At 44.0% G+C, this 16,283-nt stretch overlaps 1 protein-coding gene across 11 annotated transcripts in view; it reads right to left on the bottom strand.

Moving 5' to 3' along the window:
* TACC1 (transforming acidic coiled-coil containing protein 1) overlaps positions 1-16,283 on the bottom strand; it is a 100,247-nt gene that overhangs the window by 31,430 nt on the left and 52,534 nt on the right. The window lies entirely within an intron of this gene.

The following is a 16,283-nucleotide window of genomic DNA, read 5'->3' on the forward strand; positions in this document are numbered from 1 at the left end:
GTTTGACAAGCACAGCAGTGCCTGGTGGCTGGGTGAACATGGAGATTAGATCAGTGGATGAATTCAAAGCAAACACAGAGGAAATCCAAAAATAGACCAACATTTCCATTTCTCACACTTGCTGCTGTGAACAAAACCCTTCCTTTCCATTGTCAGCCTCCCACAAGCCTAAAAGGTTGTGTGACTCGCCCATGGATGCTCCAAGACAGCAGCTGTCTTTTATGCTTGTTCAGGAAGCAAAGTCTCCTCCTGCAAAAAGAAAGATTCCTCTCCTCCTTTGTGAGAAAAGGCACGAAACGCCAAAAATGTAAAGACTGAGATAACAACTTGACATTGCAGTTTGTACTCCAGTATAGAGAAAATATACTGGGTTAAAATGCAAGTTTATAAAAAACCTTGAAAGCCCCAGAAGAGGGGAAATGCCATCATCACAAAACATATTTGAAACTCAGAAATGTATGCAACTAACGTCTGCTAGGACCCACTGACTAGCTGCTTTCACATGTGTCATCTCGTTTCAGAAGAGAGAAACCAGCAACCACTTGGAAAACAATGTATATGGCTTCAGATTCGGCATTATTCTCGAGTATGCTTGACTTTTCCCCCTCGGATTTTAACTTTTTGGTGTAACGCTGTCTGTGAGCTCTTTTTAGATCTATCCTTTCTGTCCTTTAGCTACAGATGGTTGGTCCCTTTTAGAGGGTTCTAAGTACCTTGGGGGTAAAGGGAGAAAGTTGCCAAAATTTCAACAGGCTTCCTGTCTGGCACAGGCATATAGACTTTTGTTCTAACCTCAGATTTTGTTCTAACCTCAAAATCCACAAATAGTATCTGGCCTCCAAGTCTAAGACACAAGGTCTGACTCTAAGGCAGAACCCTTAAAACGAAATCTCAGAACCAATACATGAAACTGAATGTCTTTTATAGTAATTCAGGAAGGGTTCGTAGATAAATTTTCAGAGGGCCACGAGGACCTGAAACTCAGTGAAAAATCTCACGAGAGCACTCCACAGTGCAGAAATCCACAGCGGCCCAGGCAGGAGCTGCTGCTCCGGGAAGACTGGCTGTGGTTAGGGTCTTCAAAGGGGCTCCTCTCCTTACTTTCTAGTTATGACTTCAGTACCCACCCCCAATCACTACACTGGGGCTTAAAAACCCTTAAACTACTGGGAGAAAAAAATCTCAACATCAAAGAATAAAACTTGTCACTTCTGAGAACGTTTGAAAGGAATGTGTTGCAAGTGCTGTTTTAGGCAATTTTAAGTGGGGACTAAACCCTTGAGAGGGAACACTCACTAAAACACAAATTCAAATAAGTCTGTTGAACAAAATTCGGTCACCTTACTTCATGCATGTTGACACTGTGACTAGACTGCGGATGAACTAAAGGGACACTCAGTATCAAGTGGAAGCTGGAGGGGGATAAGGTCACATCAGTTCCCTGGGTGTGGGAGGAAGGGCCTCGGGCAGACTACCTGGGCAGAGAATCAAACCCCTAGGGACAAACTTTAGAAAATATGGTAACTTCCTTCTCTGGAGGGTGGTTTGTGTTTGTGGTAAAGTCATAAGGTCAGGAGGCAGCCAAAACTTGGCCTAAGTCTGCAGACCATTTTCCACTTTTTTACTTATGCAAAGCTCTTCTCCTCTAGTAACAAACACTACCGGACATTTAAAATACATTGATTTGAAGGGGGAACCAAATTGCTAGCCTTCCCAGGGGCCGTGGCCTTGGGTGGGTCCCATCCAGAGGTCGGGTAGTGTGGGGCCCTACCGGGTAGGCAGGCTCATACACCAGATGTGCAGGAAACGCCAGAGTCATCGTCACCAGACACCAGACGAGCCGCCTCCCAAAACTCTGGTGTAAGGTGAAAAAACAACGTGGAGGAAGAAAAGGGAGGAAGTCGAGTACTGACTACTGTTGTCAGGCACGATGACTGGGCATTTCACAACAAACCTCATAAAATCAAAAGACGAGTTAAAGAGAACACACAGAGAGGTTTTTGTGTCTTCAGGCCTGTACAAATTGGAGAGAGGGAGCAAGCAGACCATATCGCCTCCTCCCCATTTCCCACGTAAAACAACCCTGTCCCTGGTGCCTTTCGTTGAACTAAAATTAATAAATCCTGTATGAGAAAGGGTATACAGCAAGCAATTCTTTTTAAATTACCAAAACATATTTGAAAAATATGCTCACTTTCAATTCATACACAATAGACAGAATACAGTTTTTAACTCGTCAGATCTGTAAAAATGAAAAGATCAATGACAGTAACGGCTACTAGGAAGGGGCCCAGCAGGCACACTCATGCGTTTCATGGGAACATGGATGGTGGGAATCTTTCAGGAAGTATTTAGCAATACCTACCAAAATCTGCATGAATTGATTCTTTAACTCATCAATTCCACTGCCAGGAATTTATTTTAATTATGCCAAAGAGGGCCAAACACACACATGTGCAAGGATGAGGATGTTCGTTCACAAGTGTGGGTTCCTACCCTTTCTTGTGCTATTATAAAGCACCGTGGAGGACCGATAGAAAATTTAAGGTACGACATCACACTGGAATACTGTATGGGTGTTAACAATGAGGCAGACCTATATGAGCTACTACAGGAGGATCTCAGACACATTATAGGGGAAAAGCAAAAAACGGTGTGTAGGGTGTGCATTCTTATTTGATTTAAACACATAAAGACATAAAACTATATTCAGAAGCCCAGCATCCTTCTTAGTAAAGACAAAAATCTCTTCTCACTCAAAACCTAATCCCATTCCACCTATTTCTCTTGTCTCCATTCCACCATAGGGTTTTCATTTCCAACCCCGACGTGCTAAACCTCTGTTTCTCCCAAGACCGTAGGTTCGGCAAAGTCTTCTCAGATGTGACACCAATAGCTAATATGACCTTTATCAAAATTAAAACATTTTTACATTTCAAATGATACCTTTAAAAAAACATACAAGCCACAGAACAGAAAACATTGGCAATCATATCTAATAAAGGACTTGTATCTAGAATACATACTCTTACAACTCAACACAAAAAGATAAATAACCCAATTAAAAAGTAAGCAAAGAATCTGAATAAACATTTTGCTAAGAAAGCTATATGAACAGCCAACAAGTACAGGAAGCAACACTCTACACTGTTAGCCATTAGGGAAATTCAAAATCAAAACCAAATCAAATCAAAACCACAAGATACCACTCCACACCTACTGAGATGGCCACAATCAGATAGATAACAACACGGATCATCAAAGACGTGGAGAAACTGAAACCCTTATATGCTGTTGGTAGGAATATAAATGGTGTTAACAACTTTGTAAAAGTTTCACAAATCCTCAAAGTGTCAGAAATAGTTACCTTATAACCCCACAATTCCACTACTAGGTATATACCCAAGAGAAATAAAAACACACATCTACACAAAAACTTGAACACAAACATTCACAGCAGTATTATTCATAATAGCCCCAAAGTGGAAATAATCCAAATGCTCATAAACTGATGACTGGGTAAACAAAATGTGGTATATCCGTATAGTGCAGTATTAATCGTTAACAAAAAGAAATGAAGTAATAATACATACAACAAAATAAGCATTGAAAACACTGTGGTAAGTGAACAGAGCCAGTCAAAAAGGACTACATATTTATATGAAATGTCCAGAACAAGCAAATCTACTGAGACACAAAGTAGATTACCAGTAGCTGAGTACTAGAGGGTAGAATGGGGGAGGAGGGAGGTGACTGATAATGGGTAAGAGTTTCTTTGAGGGGTAATAAAATTAGATAAAAATTAGATTCTAAGCATTAGATTGAGGCCAGAGTTGCACAATTCTGTTCATATACTAGAAACCATTCAGCCCTGGCTGGTGTGGCTCAGTGGTTGAGCACTGGTCTGCAAACCAAAGGGTCATGGGTTTGATTCCCAGTCAGGGCACATGCCTGGGTTGCAGGCCAGGTCCCCAGTGTGTGACACATGAGAAGCAACCACACATTGATGTTTCTCTCCCTCTCTTTCCTCCCCCTGTCTAAAAATAAAGAACTAAAAAAAATCTTTTTTTAAAAGAATCAAGGCCACAAAAATAAAGTAAACTTAAAAAACAAATAAATAAAAACCATTGAACTGTACTTCCTTTAAATGGGTAAACTGTATGGCATGTGAGTTATATCTCAATAAAACTGTTTTAAAACAAAACACAGAAGCCCAGAGGGTAACAGAACTGGAGCAGTGCCCTGAAATACCTAATAAAATGTCCTACCACACCACACTTACATTTCAGAAAATGCTTTAAATAGTCTCTTATGTGTGTCCTTGTAGAGACACATACTCGAGAGAGGTGGTAGGTCCCACTAACACATGGGTTTGGGATTTTAAATTTCTCATGAGGAAGCCTACAACATGCTAGATTAATTCTATTTACAAAGAGAAGGAGGTGAAAAAATGACATCACTCCCCTCTCCTGTAACAGATAGAGCCCACTATAGGAATCATCTTAAGAGACATGACCATTGTCAAGCTCAAAAGGCTTTCATATTTTTTCATATTTTATTGATTATGCTGTTACGGGTGTCCCAATTTTCTCCCTTTGCTCCCTTCTGCCCGGTACCCCCATTCCCTCCGGCAATCCCCTACCTTAGTTCATGTCCATGGGTCGTGCCTATAAGCTCTTTGGCTTCTCCATTCCTATACTTTTCTTAACAGCCCACTATCTATTTTGTACCTACCATTTACGCTTCTTAATCCCTGCACCTTTTCCCCCATTCTGCCCACTTCCCCTCCCCACTGATAATACCTAAATTATCCCCTTACCTATGATTTTATTCCTGTTCTAGTTGTTTGCTTAGTTTGTTTTTGGTTTTGTATTTTTAGGTTCAGTTGTTGACAGTTTCGAATTTGTTGCCATTTTAATGTTCATAGTTTTGATCTTCTTCTCTTTCTTCCTTATGTTCCAAATCGACAATGTTCCTTATTGTCGATTTGATTCTCGGCTTCATCACTGATGGTTCCCTGTAGATTTTTCTTTATTTCACTTAGTGTAACCTTCACTTCTTCCTGGTTCTTTTTTATTTTGTTGTCGTACTCAATGAGTTCTTTGAGCAACCTGGTCACCAGTGTTTTAAACTCTGCATCTGATAGGTTGGTTATCTTCACTTTGTTAGGTTCTTTTGCTGGGGTTTTGTTCTTTTCTTTCATTTGAGCCATATGTCTTTGTCTCTTCAATTAGGCAGCCTCCCTGTGTTGGCTTCTGTGTATTTGGTAGAGAAGCTCTGGCTCCCTGTCTTAGTAGCGTGGACTATTGTAGAAAAGGCGCCTGTAAACTGTGTGGGGCAGAGCCTTAGGAAATCACCAGGGTGGGGCAACCTGCTTCACTGCTTTGTGGCCCTGCACGTGGGGAAGGCTCAGAGAGGGGACAATGCCGCTGCCTGGCTTCTGTAGGTTTGCCCAGCGCTCACCCTGGGTGACTGGCACCCTTCCAGTTGTTGCCCTGATGCCGAATCCCAGAGGGATGTGCATATGTTTTAAGACCACACAGGCCCGTTAAGCGTAGTCTCCTGCAAATCTGGCAGTTTCTTCTGCCACCCCAACCCCCACTGGTTTTTACAGCCAGGAGTTATAGGGATTCATTTTCTGGGTGCTGGAACCCTGGGCTGTGTGGTCTGGCCTGGGGCTGGGATCGCTCACTCCCAAGGTGACCCCCGACCCCGATCTTTATCTATCTATCGCGTGTGAATACAGGACTGCCGGTTCTGCAGCCGTCACATCCCCACGCCCCTCTGCCCACCCCCACATCCCCATCCCTCCTACCCGTCTGGATAAATGTGGTTTCTTTAAACCCTTGTTTGTCAGACTTCCATATAATTTTCTGACAGTTCCAGGAGTTACTTGTTTTGAGCTCTAGCTGTAGTTCTTTCTGTGACTGCACAAGGAGGTGAAGCGTGTTCACCTACACCTCCATCCTGACCAGAAGTCAGGCAATTGTGTTTTTGTTGTTGTTTGGGGAGGTAGGGTTTTTTTAATTCTAATTTTTAACATCTTTTTCCAAGAACTCTCTCACACATTCCCTTGCTAAACTGCTGTGAAAATTAGCTATCTGCTGCTAACGCATCTGGGGAAACCAAGAAGTCTGGGAAATAGAAGGCGCTAGCTCCCTCCAGACTCTGAGCTCTGCAGGGGCCTCATGCTCTGCCTCCTTCTTGCCCCAGAGCAAAAACCGAGCACCCAAGATAGTATTAAAGCTCAGTCCGTGCCCACTGCCCAGGGAGTGCTTGATACATAAATGATGCCCTTCTCACATGATTATTTTTCATACAGAAAAAATTATGTATAAGTTATGATAAAGCCATTCAGCTCTACACAACAGTTGTAAAGGATCAGCTTTTGTCTTCCCCTGACCCCTTCCCTCTGAAGATCGCTTCTTCTTTAGACAGATGCTTGGTCTTACCCTCCCACCCTCTGACTCCCAGGTTTGAACCAAGGGCTTCAGGAGGGAAACAACCGTGCTTCTGACACCGTGTCATCCTTTCTGCTAGTGGTCTGCCCTGAGGAGACTGTTAATAGGGCACACAGTAGCATGTGGGCAGGTTTGAGGGTTTTTTTCGTTTTATGCCTTGGAGTTCCCAGTCCCACTGTTTCCCCCAAAGTTGAAATATGTTGTATACATGTATGTTCTCAGACACTTAGTCAAGGGCATCAGCCCTAAAATGGAGTTGAAGTGGCCCTGGCCAAGTAGCTCGGTTGGCTAGAGCATCATCCTCATACACTAAGGTAGCAGGTTCATTCCCAGGATAGAGCACATATAAGAATCAACCAGTGAATGCAGAAATGCTAAATAAGTGGAACAACAAACTGATCTCTCTCTCTCTCTCTCCCCCCTTTCCTCTCTCTCTCTAAAATCAATCAATTTAAAAATAGAGTGGAAGTGAACACTAAGTATTTAGTGTCCAGCGACAGGACCACGGGACCAGAAGGCTTTTTCCAGGAAGGCTGGGTAGAACCTAAGGGTGTGGGCTGCAGGGCTCCCATTCACCTGACAACCACTGGGCTTCAGGTCAGGGTTCCAAGTGGGTGAGTCAAGGCAGGAAAAGGCAGAGCATCCTCTTAGGTAAGCCAGAATTTTAAGACGTTAATACTAAAAGCATAAAAACAACACCAACACACATACACACCCATGACCCAACCCAGATAATAAATTAACTGTCCAGCCCTGACTGGTGTGGCTGAGTGCATTGGGCGTCCTCCCACAAACTGAAAGGTCACCAGTTCAATCCCCAGTCAGGGCACATGCCTGGGTTACAAGCCAGGTCCCTGGTGTGGGACATGCAGGAGGCAACCAATTGATGTTGTTTCTCTCTGTCTCTTTCTCCCTCTTTTCCTCTAAAAATAAATAAATAAAATATTTTTAAAAATAAAATAAAACAGCTATCCAAACCTCCTCCTCCCCATCCTCTAACAAAATTAAACAAAAACATTACCCAGGAACTAAGGTTTGAAGGTAGCAGGTAGGGGAGGGTGGCTGCTTTTTGTGAGATACAGCGCGCCAGGTGCCCTGTTGTTCTCCTAAGGTAAGAGATACCATATAACTCCAGAGAGAGGCTCACTCTGAAATATAAGGCTCCACAGGTAAAGAATCATCTGGAAAGCCATTTCATAAACTGAAAAGTCTGGCACTAAGGATTAAGAAGTTCTTCAAATTTCCAAACCAGCACCATACACTGTTTTATTTAAAAAGAGAGCCAAACTCTATCCTCTGAAGGACAAGGTTATAAGGTAAGAAAGCAGGGCCCACTCTCCATGAAGTATCTGTCTATCAGGAAGCCAAAGCCTTCTCCAGAGAAGGATCTGTTTGAGGTTACATTGCAAACAGAGTAGAAACCCCCCACCACAGACAGAAATCATAGAGTGCCCTCCCCGCAGGACTTGTACGCCCCCAAGTGACTGCAGCAGGAAGAGCAAGGGGAAAAAGAGCACGTGCTGCCAGATGGGACTCCTTTGCAGAGATCTGCAATTGCGTAACTTTACTCTGTGGCTGCCAAACAACCATAATGTGCATCTCTTCAGAAATAATTACTGGAGAATTCAAAATACCAACTGCCTCTCTCAATAAGTAGCAACCGCCCACACAGAGCTGCGAAGCTGATGCAGGATAAAGAGTCAGCAAGACAGGAGCCTCCAGAAAGCAGTAGCGGCCAGTACACAGGGCACAGGAGATATCTAGCACAACAGGGTAGGGACGCTGGCTAGGGCCAGGATCATGTTCCTGCCTCTTCTACTCCTGCACGCTAAGAAAAAGGCCAGAAGAAAGGGGTGGGGGAAGCAGTGAAGAGGCCCCAAAGGAAGCGAGTAATGAAAAAAACTTTGCAGTCTTTGAAATTACACCCTTTAGTATATTTTAAGTAGGAAAGGGCCCTGAGGTAGCCAGCCTCCAAGATGCCCCCCAATTAAGTCCCACCTCCTGGCATTCATACCCTTGGACTGACCCGGTAACCAAAAAGATACTGTGGAAATAACAGAGTATGACTTCTGAGACTAAGTCATAAAAGACACTGCAACTTCCATCTTGCTCTTGGACTACCCACTCTGTGGGCAGTTAGCTGCCAGACTGAAAGCATACTGCAGCAGTCCCCGAGAGAGAGAGAGGTGCATCCACATGGGGAGGCAGTGAGGGCTCGCAGCAACAGCCAGCCCTAACCTGCCAGGTGCAGTGAGTCACCTGAGGAGAGGATCCTCTAACCCCAGTCAAGCCTTCAGATGACGACAGTCCCGGCCAGCATCGTGGCTGTGTGCTTACAAGTAACCTTAGGCCAGGCCACCCAGCTGAGCTGCTTCTAAATTCCAGACCTATGAAAGCTATGTGAGATAATAACCGGTTCCTGTTTTAAGCTACTAATAAGTTTTGGAGTAACCTGTTACGCAGCAACAGAGAACTAATTCAGGCCTCCTAGAAATACCTCTTCCTACCCCAATGTACATGCAGAGTCCAGAGTCCCAGGAGGAGTCTGTACACATTTTCTGCACTTGTCTCTCCTTACCCGCACATGACTCACAGGAGGACAGGGAAGCAAACCTGTTACTCAGTGTGCCCATTTCCTCTTTGTTTCTCACTGATGAGCTGAAGCTAAGCATTAAGGGGGCAGAATGTTTTCAATCCACAGCACTGCTTACCCAGTGATGTTATTTTTGCTTCTGACTCTATCTAAATTGTGCTGTCAACTTCCAAAGGTCTCATGATGTCAAAATTCCTAAAATACACTTTAGACTTCATATATTATATATACCAAGTTAACACATGTGGAAGATGTATGAATTTTTTTTTAACTATCACTTAAAAAGGATAATTCAGAGAATGCTTTCCCCCATCACACTGTCCTGGCAATGCTGTAAGTATCTTGCCCTGGCTTGTGTGTCTCAGTGGATTGAGTGCTGACCTGCAAACCAAAGGGTCACTGGTTCGATTCCCAGGTAGGGGGCATGCCTGGGTTGTGGACCAGATCCCCAATAGCGGATACATGAGAGGCAACCACACATTGTTGTTTCTCTCCCTCTCATTCTCCCTCCCTTCCCCTCTCTCTAAAAAGAAATAAATAAAACCTTTTTTAAAAAAGTATCTTTACTTCCTGTTATAAGTCTTCTGTTCAGTCAGTGAAGAGAGAGATTCACACTACCCTGGAGAGAGAAACAGTATAATAAGAGTGCTGGATCCATGACCTTAAAAGCTGAATTAAGACCCCACTCTACTACCAGCAGTAAAGGCTCTGGCCTCTCGCTATCTGTGGAATCAAAATCACGTGCCCTGTCTTAGAGCACCATTGGTATAAAAATAAAATTAGATGCTATAAAAAAACCTACTTATTTCCAATACAGCCAATAAACACAGCTGAAACAGAAGGTTAGTGGTCTTCCAGGTAGAAGTTCTTATAGTGGGAAAGCTGGAGATCAATAATTTGTTGTTACATTTCCAGCAGTGACACAGGAAAGAGGGTACCCGGAGAGTATTTGTATCTGCCAAAGAGAACTGTCAACTTACATTTTTTATTTGTGAATTAATGAAATACTCCATTTGGTTACTATTCCCTGGAATTTGGCCATCATCAGACTAACCTCTGGAGATCCAATCATGTTTGTGTGAACTCAAATTAGGTTCAGATACATGCAATCCCTTTCTAGGCCCAACTTTAACAATTACTGGACAATTCAGCAACCCTCAATTATCAAATCCCCACTGTTCTGGATGGGTAAACCATGATCTTCCCATCACTAATCTAAGTGTAGGAGGCTATGACAAATGATGACTTCGGGGCTTCCTATAAACAGTGTTACTGGTTATTTGGAACAGACACTATGACTACTCTGTAACTGAAATGTTTAGATGGCTTTAGACCACGTCTTTTTTTTCCGGTACAGTATTGAATGGTGACAGCACAGTTTTAGAAGGGCTGCCCCTCCCCACCCCCAGACACACACGGAAAACGCCCCCACCACTAGAAGCTGTTAAAGTAAGCTCTATTGCTTCATTTGAGGCTCATGTAAGCCCAAAACTGGGGGGTGCGAGTCTGACATGAGTTTAACCATTGTAATAGTTCATAAAAATAGTTTGTTAAATTTACTATCATCTTAAAAGAAAAACACTGCTTTGACAGTTACTAAAATCTTTACTTTCGGCAGATGGACTAGGCCCTTGCCCCCAGGTTTTTTTTTATTTCAGCACTGGGATTCTGCCCTCTCTGAGGCCTTTGCAAAAAACACGATGCTGTTTCCCCGAGACATTCTCTCTAGGTGCAGCACCGTGCAGAAGCAGAGGCGGTCCCTACGGCTCATTTACCCTGGGGTAAATAGGACGGCAAAGAAACACGGCTCTGAGACCAACCGGTGGGAATCTCCAAGCTGAGCGCTAAAAATATTACACGGGGGGAATGAAATTGTATCATGCTGCTGAAGTTTTCAAGCCTTAAACATCTTACAATAATATAAAATAATATAATATAAAAATTTAAGCTGTGAAAGAGTCAGTAATATACAAAAATAAAAAAACAAATAAAAGCATTAGCCTGGATGTTGTAGAAAGAGCCACATGGGTTGAACTGTTTAACTAGGTGCATGTGAAGAGTCCTTACTAGTCCCCTTATTTCTAGGAAATTCTAATAAAGCAATCCCAGTGGTAGGGGCAGGGAGGGGATGTTAAACTAAGTTGCTAGGAGAACCACTAGAACACTTCAATGTACACCTAATGAGAAATGTTTGCGTGGCATTTAATTATACATTCAACCCAAAGTGTTAGAATTGAAACTCTGAGGCTTAGATTTTAACAAGACCTTCTACGTCTTACATATGTAGTCTAAAACACGCCAATAAATATGCCATACCAACCACACAATAAATTCCAACAATACACCATATCGACAATATACCATATATCAAATATCCAAAGTTACATTAAAAACACTTAATGGGCACAAGTGAAAAGTTTATGTTTGTACTTAGAGTAAATGATTCCAAAATGCTCTCCATTTTTTTCCTAGTTTCCTTTTGTGGTAATTCTCAGATCTTTAGTCAACTGAGAATCAAGCACATTGACAGGCCAATTACATAATTTCCGTTTACACAACAGACAAACAGCCAGCCCAGGGCAGTCTCTCTCTGAAGCCTGACCTGACTCAGAGGCCCACGTGAGTGGCACCCCGTGGCCACAGTTCCTTGTTACTAGTCAGGTACAGCTGCGCGGCTTCTTTGAAGTCATCATCCCAAATTACTCCAACTTTCTATTTTTGACCAAAATCGCTGTATCTAAGTTGGCAAACTCTCTGGTTCAGCTTTTCTGGTCATTTGGTCCCCGCTCCAAGTGCGCGACCTTGCTACTGCAGCGTGAATGCAGCCACAGACAACATCTGAGGGAGCGGGTGCGTCTGGCTGCCTTCCAACAAAACCTCATTTACAGGCCCTAAAACTTGAATTTCATAATTTTCACACATCACAAAATATTTTTTTGAAAATGTTCTTTAAATTTAAAAACAATTCCTAGCTCTTGGGCAGAAAACTAACAGGCGAGAGCAGGTGGCGGGCCAGATTTGGTCTTTGGGCCACAGTTTGCTGGTTCTAAGGGGCAGCAAGCAGCTCCACACTCTCCACACGGCCCCCAGGACTGAGTTACCTGTGGACTGAGCCTGTTCATCTCTTTCCTTCTATTCTGGAAGGCCACAGCCTAGGTATGTTTTTGAGATACCTAGGCACTTAATTAACACGTCAAACACGGTAGGTTTAACTAGTTGTCTCCAGTGCATATCAGAGCTTCAGCATGGATTAAGATTCTCTTTCTCAAAGTAGAGTCACAATCGGTAAATAAAGGTGGGTGTGTAGTAGGGCTGTGTCTCAGGGAGCAGAGACAGCCAATGGAGCTTTCATAGTCTGAAGAAAACACCAGACAAAAATTAGTCCATAAGCATCACCCCTTCCCTCAAAAAGGGAGGAACATCACACTGTACCTCTTTCAAGTCCTTTCCTAGGTGATGCCTCCTCGCTGACACACCTCCCAGCAGGAAAAGTACAGTAACAGCCGCAGCTTAAACCCCTTGTGTGGGGGAATGCAGACAAACAGCAAACACAGAACTGACAGCGCAAACATTACAGCCATCACTCAGGTATTTTCAAGAAACCTCTTTGGCTACAGTTTTATTTTGCCAGTTAGTTGAAACAGTCTTCTATTTGTGGCTAAAACAACAGCAAAGCAGCCCTGGCTGGGTAGCTCAGTTGGTTAGAGTATTGTCCCAATATGCCAAGGTTGCATAAATAAGCGGATCAAAAATCGATGTTTCTCTCTAAAATCAACTAAAAAAAAACAGAAAAAAACCCACAGCCTCATCCAATGTTAATTTCTAGAATGGCATACAACTCTGTCTTAAGAAGAGTTACTATATGCCCTGGCTGGTGTGACTCAGTGGTTTGAGACCTGGCCTGTGAACCGAAGGGTTGCCAGTTCAATTCCCAGTGGGGGCACAGGCCTGGGTTGTAGGCCAGGTCCTGGGTTGGGGGTGTGCAAGAGGCAGCCAGTCAAGTTTCTCTCACATATCAATATTTCTCTCCCTCTGTTTCTCCCTCCCTTCTCTTCTCTAAAAAAGTTAACAAATAAAATCTTTTTTTTTAAGTTAGTATAGAGTTCAAATACTGTGAGTCCCTAAAAAACTTCCAGTAAAGAGAAAATTCACTTCAAAACAGATGTAGATGTTTCTCTGAGTTCACGGGGTAGAGGCCATGGGTGTGGTGCATGGGTTAGAGCCCACACATCTGAGGGCCATTATATACCAGGAAGCCAGGATCTTTTCCACGTTAGCACCAGCTCCTGACTGGCTAACTCATAAATCATCCCTCCAAAAGATACAGGCTTATACACTTACAGAGGCAGGACACCTGATGTCCTCCCACCATGTCATAGAACCACGGAACTATGAAAGACTAACTTGGTCAGGAGCTGAATAATCAATAATCTGGGAAGAAAGAGAAGCATTCAGGCCCAGAAATTAGACTTCAGTTAGAAATGACTCTCTGGGAATTTTTGTCCACGTATCTTCCCTGGTCGGACCTGTGCTTTGGCTGTATTCTACATTTACTGGGTACGTGTGACAAAGCCATCAACAGGACTCTGGCCCAACTCTACATGTTGGGTAGGAGGAGCCCTAGAAGGCAGGCTGCCAGCAGGCCGAAGATCCATCATCCTCTATAAAGACCCTAGACTGACGGATCTCATAATATGTAGTGGTTGTTTCCCAGACTCTACAACCCACCCGGCCGGCACCACACACATGGTCTGCAATCACAAACTACCACTCCACAGAGTTTTCCTGGTCCGTGAAGGAAAACTTGCAGAGAGTATAAAAGAGAGTGTAAGTTACCAAAACTTATAATAATGAGTCACACAGGAAGGACCTAACAATTGGGTCTCTATGGCTCTGGGGGCCAGGCTTGGGCCATTCAGGCCACTGTTCATTTAGCAAAGAATGTGTCAGGATGAATCAGACTGCCAGCTGATAGAATGGCGGGGAAGGGGCCGCCCAAGCTGAGCACAAGTCAAAGAGGCTTCCAAATACCAACTTAACAAGTCTTGTGAGTTTTATTTAAATTCCATGGGAAGGCGACAAAATAGTTCTTTCAGGCTTTTAAATCTCCCTTCTGACCTGCCAATCTTGAGAGAAGAAAAGGGAAGCTATGAAGAACAGGTGGCGGCGTCTCCAGGCACTGAGAGTGCTGCAAATAAAGAGCAAAGAGCGCACAGAAGTTCTCCAACGCACAAACTTGCTGTTCCCAGGCGGTCTCTGCCCTGAACAATGGTGAAAGCAGCTGGGACTGGTGGAGGGTACTCTCAGTTCTCAGCAGGGGAGGCACAGCATGGAACTCAGGATTTAAAGCAAAACCAAATCACAAAAAGCTGGTATTTCACTGATAACCCAGCTCTGCCCCGCTGTGATGTCTACCACAGAGAACTAGACTTCCCTAGGCAACCTGTGAGGAAGTTACTATGCAATGAAATACAATAACCATTGAGTGATTAAAAAAATTAAAAATTAGGCAACCAGCTAACTGAAGGCTGGCTCTGTCTGCCACTACAGGGTGACGGTGGCAAACAACGGGATAGAGAAAGATGGTAGAAAGGACATGCATCCCAGAGTCCCTTCTCCAGACAGCAGCCAGCAAACCTTTTCAAAAGGAAGTCAGTGCACAGTCCCTCTGTGCTCAAGCCCTAGGTTGTGAGTTGAACTGGGTTCCCTCAAAAAGCTGTGCTGAAGCCCTAACTCCCAGTATTCACTAATTGTATCTTTGCAGATGTAACCAACTAAGAGGAGGTCACACTGGATTAGTATGATCCCTAAGCCCAATGCATGGTGTCCTTGTAAGAATGCAGAGTGAAGGCAGACAAGCAGGGGGGAAGAAGGTGGCCGCATAATGCAGGAGGCAGAGAATGGAGTTATCTTGTCACAAGCCAAGGAACACCAAGAGTTTTCAGCAACCACAGAAGCTAGAAGAGACAAGGAAGAATTCTTCCCTGGAAACCCTGGAGTGTGTGGCCCTGCGGACACTCTGATTTCAGACTCCCAGCCTTCAGAATTTTGAGAGAACACATTTCTGTTGTTGTAAGCCACCCAGTTTGTGGTCCTTTATCAAGGCAGCCCTGGAAGCTAACGTATCCTCCAGTGGGCTCCTATCTCACTCAGCAAGAAAATCAGGGCATCATTACAATAGGATCCAGGCTGCCCCTTACCTGGCTGACGTCAGCAACTACTGCTCCCTGCCTAGTTCCTCCACTCCAGCCACACTGGCCCATTCCCGGGTGCTCAAACCTGCTACCACCCTGCTACCCACCACCACAGGGCTCACTCAGTCACAGGCTGGTCCTGTGTCAGACCTTTGCAGATGCCATTCCCTGTGCTGGAAGGGTTCTGTCCCCAGGCATCTGCAGGACGGTTCCCTCTATCTTTCTTCAAGGCTCTGCTCAGGTCTCCTTATCATTAAGCCTTCCCCTACATACCCTTCAGTATTTCCTATGCCTACCCCATACACCTATTCCTCCTTCCCCTGCTTCGTTTGTCTCCATAATACTTAAGACAAGCTGGCGTGTATATTCCACTTAATCTTTAAAAGGTCCATCACACCCTGATTGGTGTGGCTCAGTTGGTTGGTCACTGGTTCGATTCCCAGTCAGGGCACATAGGAGAGGCAACCAATCGATGTTTCTCTCTTACACTGATCTTTCTGTCCCCCTGTCTCTCTCCCTTTCCCCCTCTCTAAAAATAAACAGAATCTTAAAAAAGTAAAATAAGTAAGTAAAAGGTCCATCACCCCCTATGATGTTAGATGGGTTAGAGCAGGGCTTTTCCACTGCTGAATCACAGTGCACCCTGTCGAATAGATAAATAAATTCTATCAGGACAGGTGAAATTCTACTCAAAACTGGCTGTGTGACAAAAAAGATTTCTACTAATTAAGTGGAACAGCAGAAGCTTGTACAGATGAAGGGCAGGCCCAAGGCTGGGCGCCAAGGGGCTAGCAGAGAACCTCTGTACCAGATTTTCGTAGGTAGGCTGAGGACTCACCACCATTCCTGTACAGAAGAGCAATTTTGAATCAGCCTCCTAAGATTCTGCATCTAAAAAACATCAACTCTTACCTACAATTTTTGTCTCCAGCCACACCCCTGTAGAAGGCTATTTAGCCTGAGAAATTTGTGAAGCCAAACCTGAACACACCTCCACCACTGCATTCCTACACACATTCCTATGCACATTTTTGT

Source organism: Phyllostomus discolor, chromosome 11, assembly GCF_004126475.2.
Source record: "Phyllostomus discolor isolate MPI-MPIP mPhyDis1 chromosome 11, mPhyDis1.pri.v3, whole genome shotgun sequence".
Lineage (NCBI taxonomy): Eukaryota > Metazoa > Chordata > Mammalia > Chiroptera > Phyllostomidae > Phyllostomus > Phyllostomus discolor.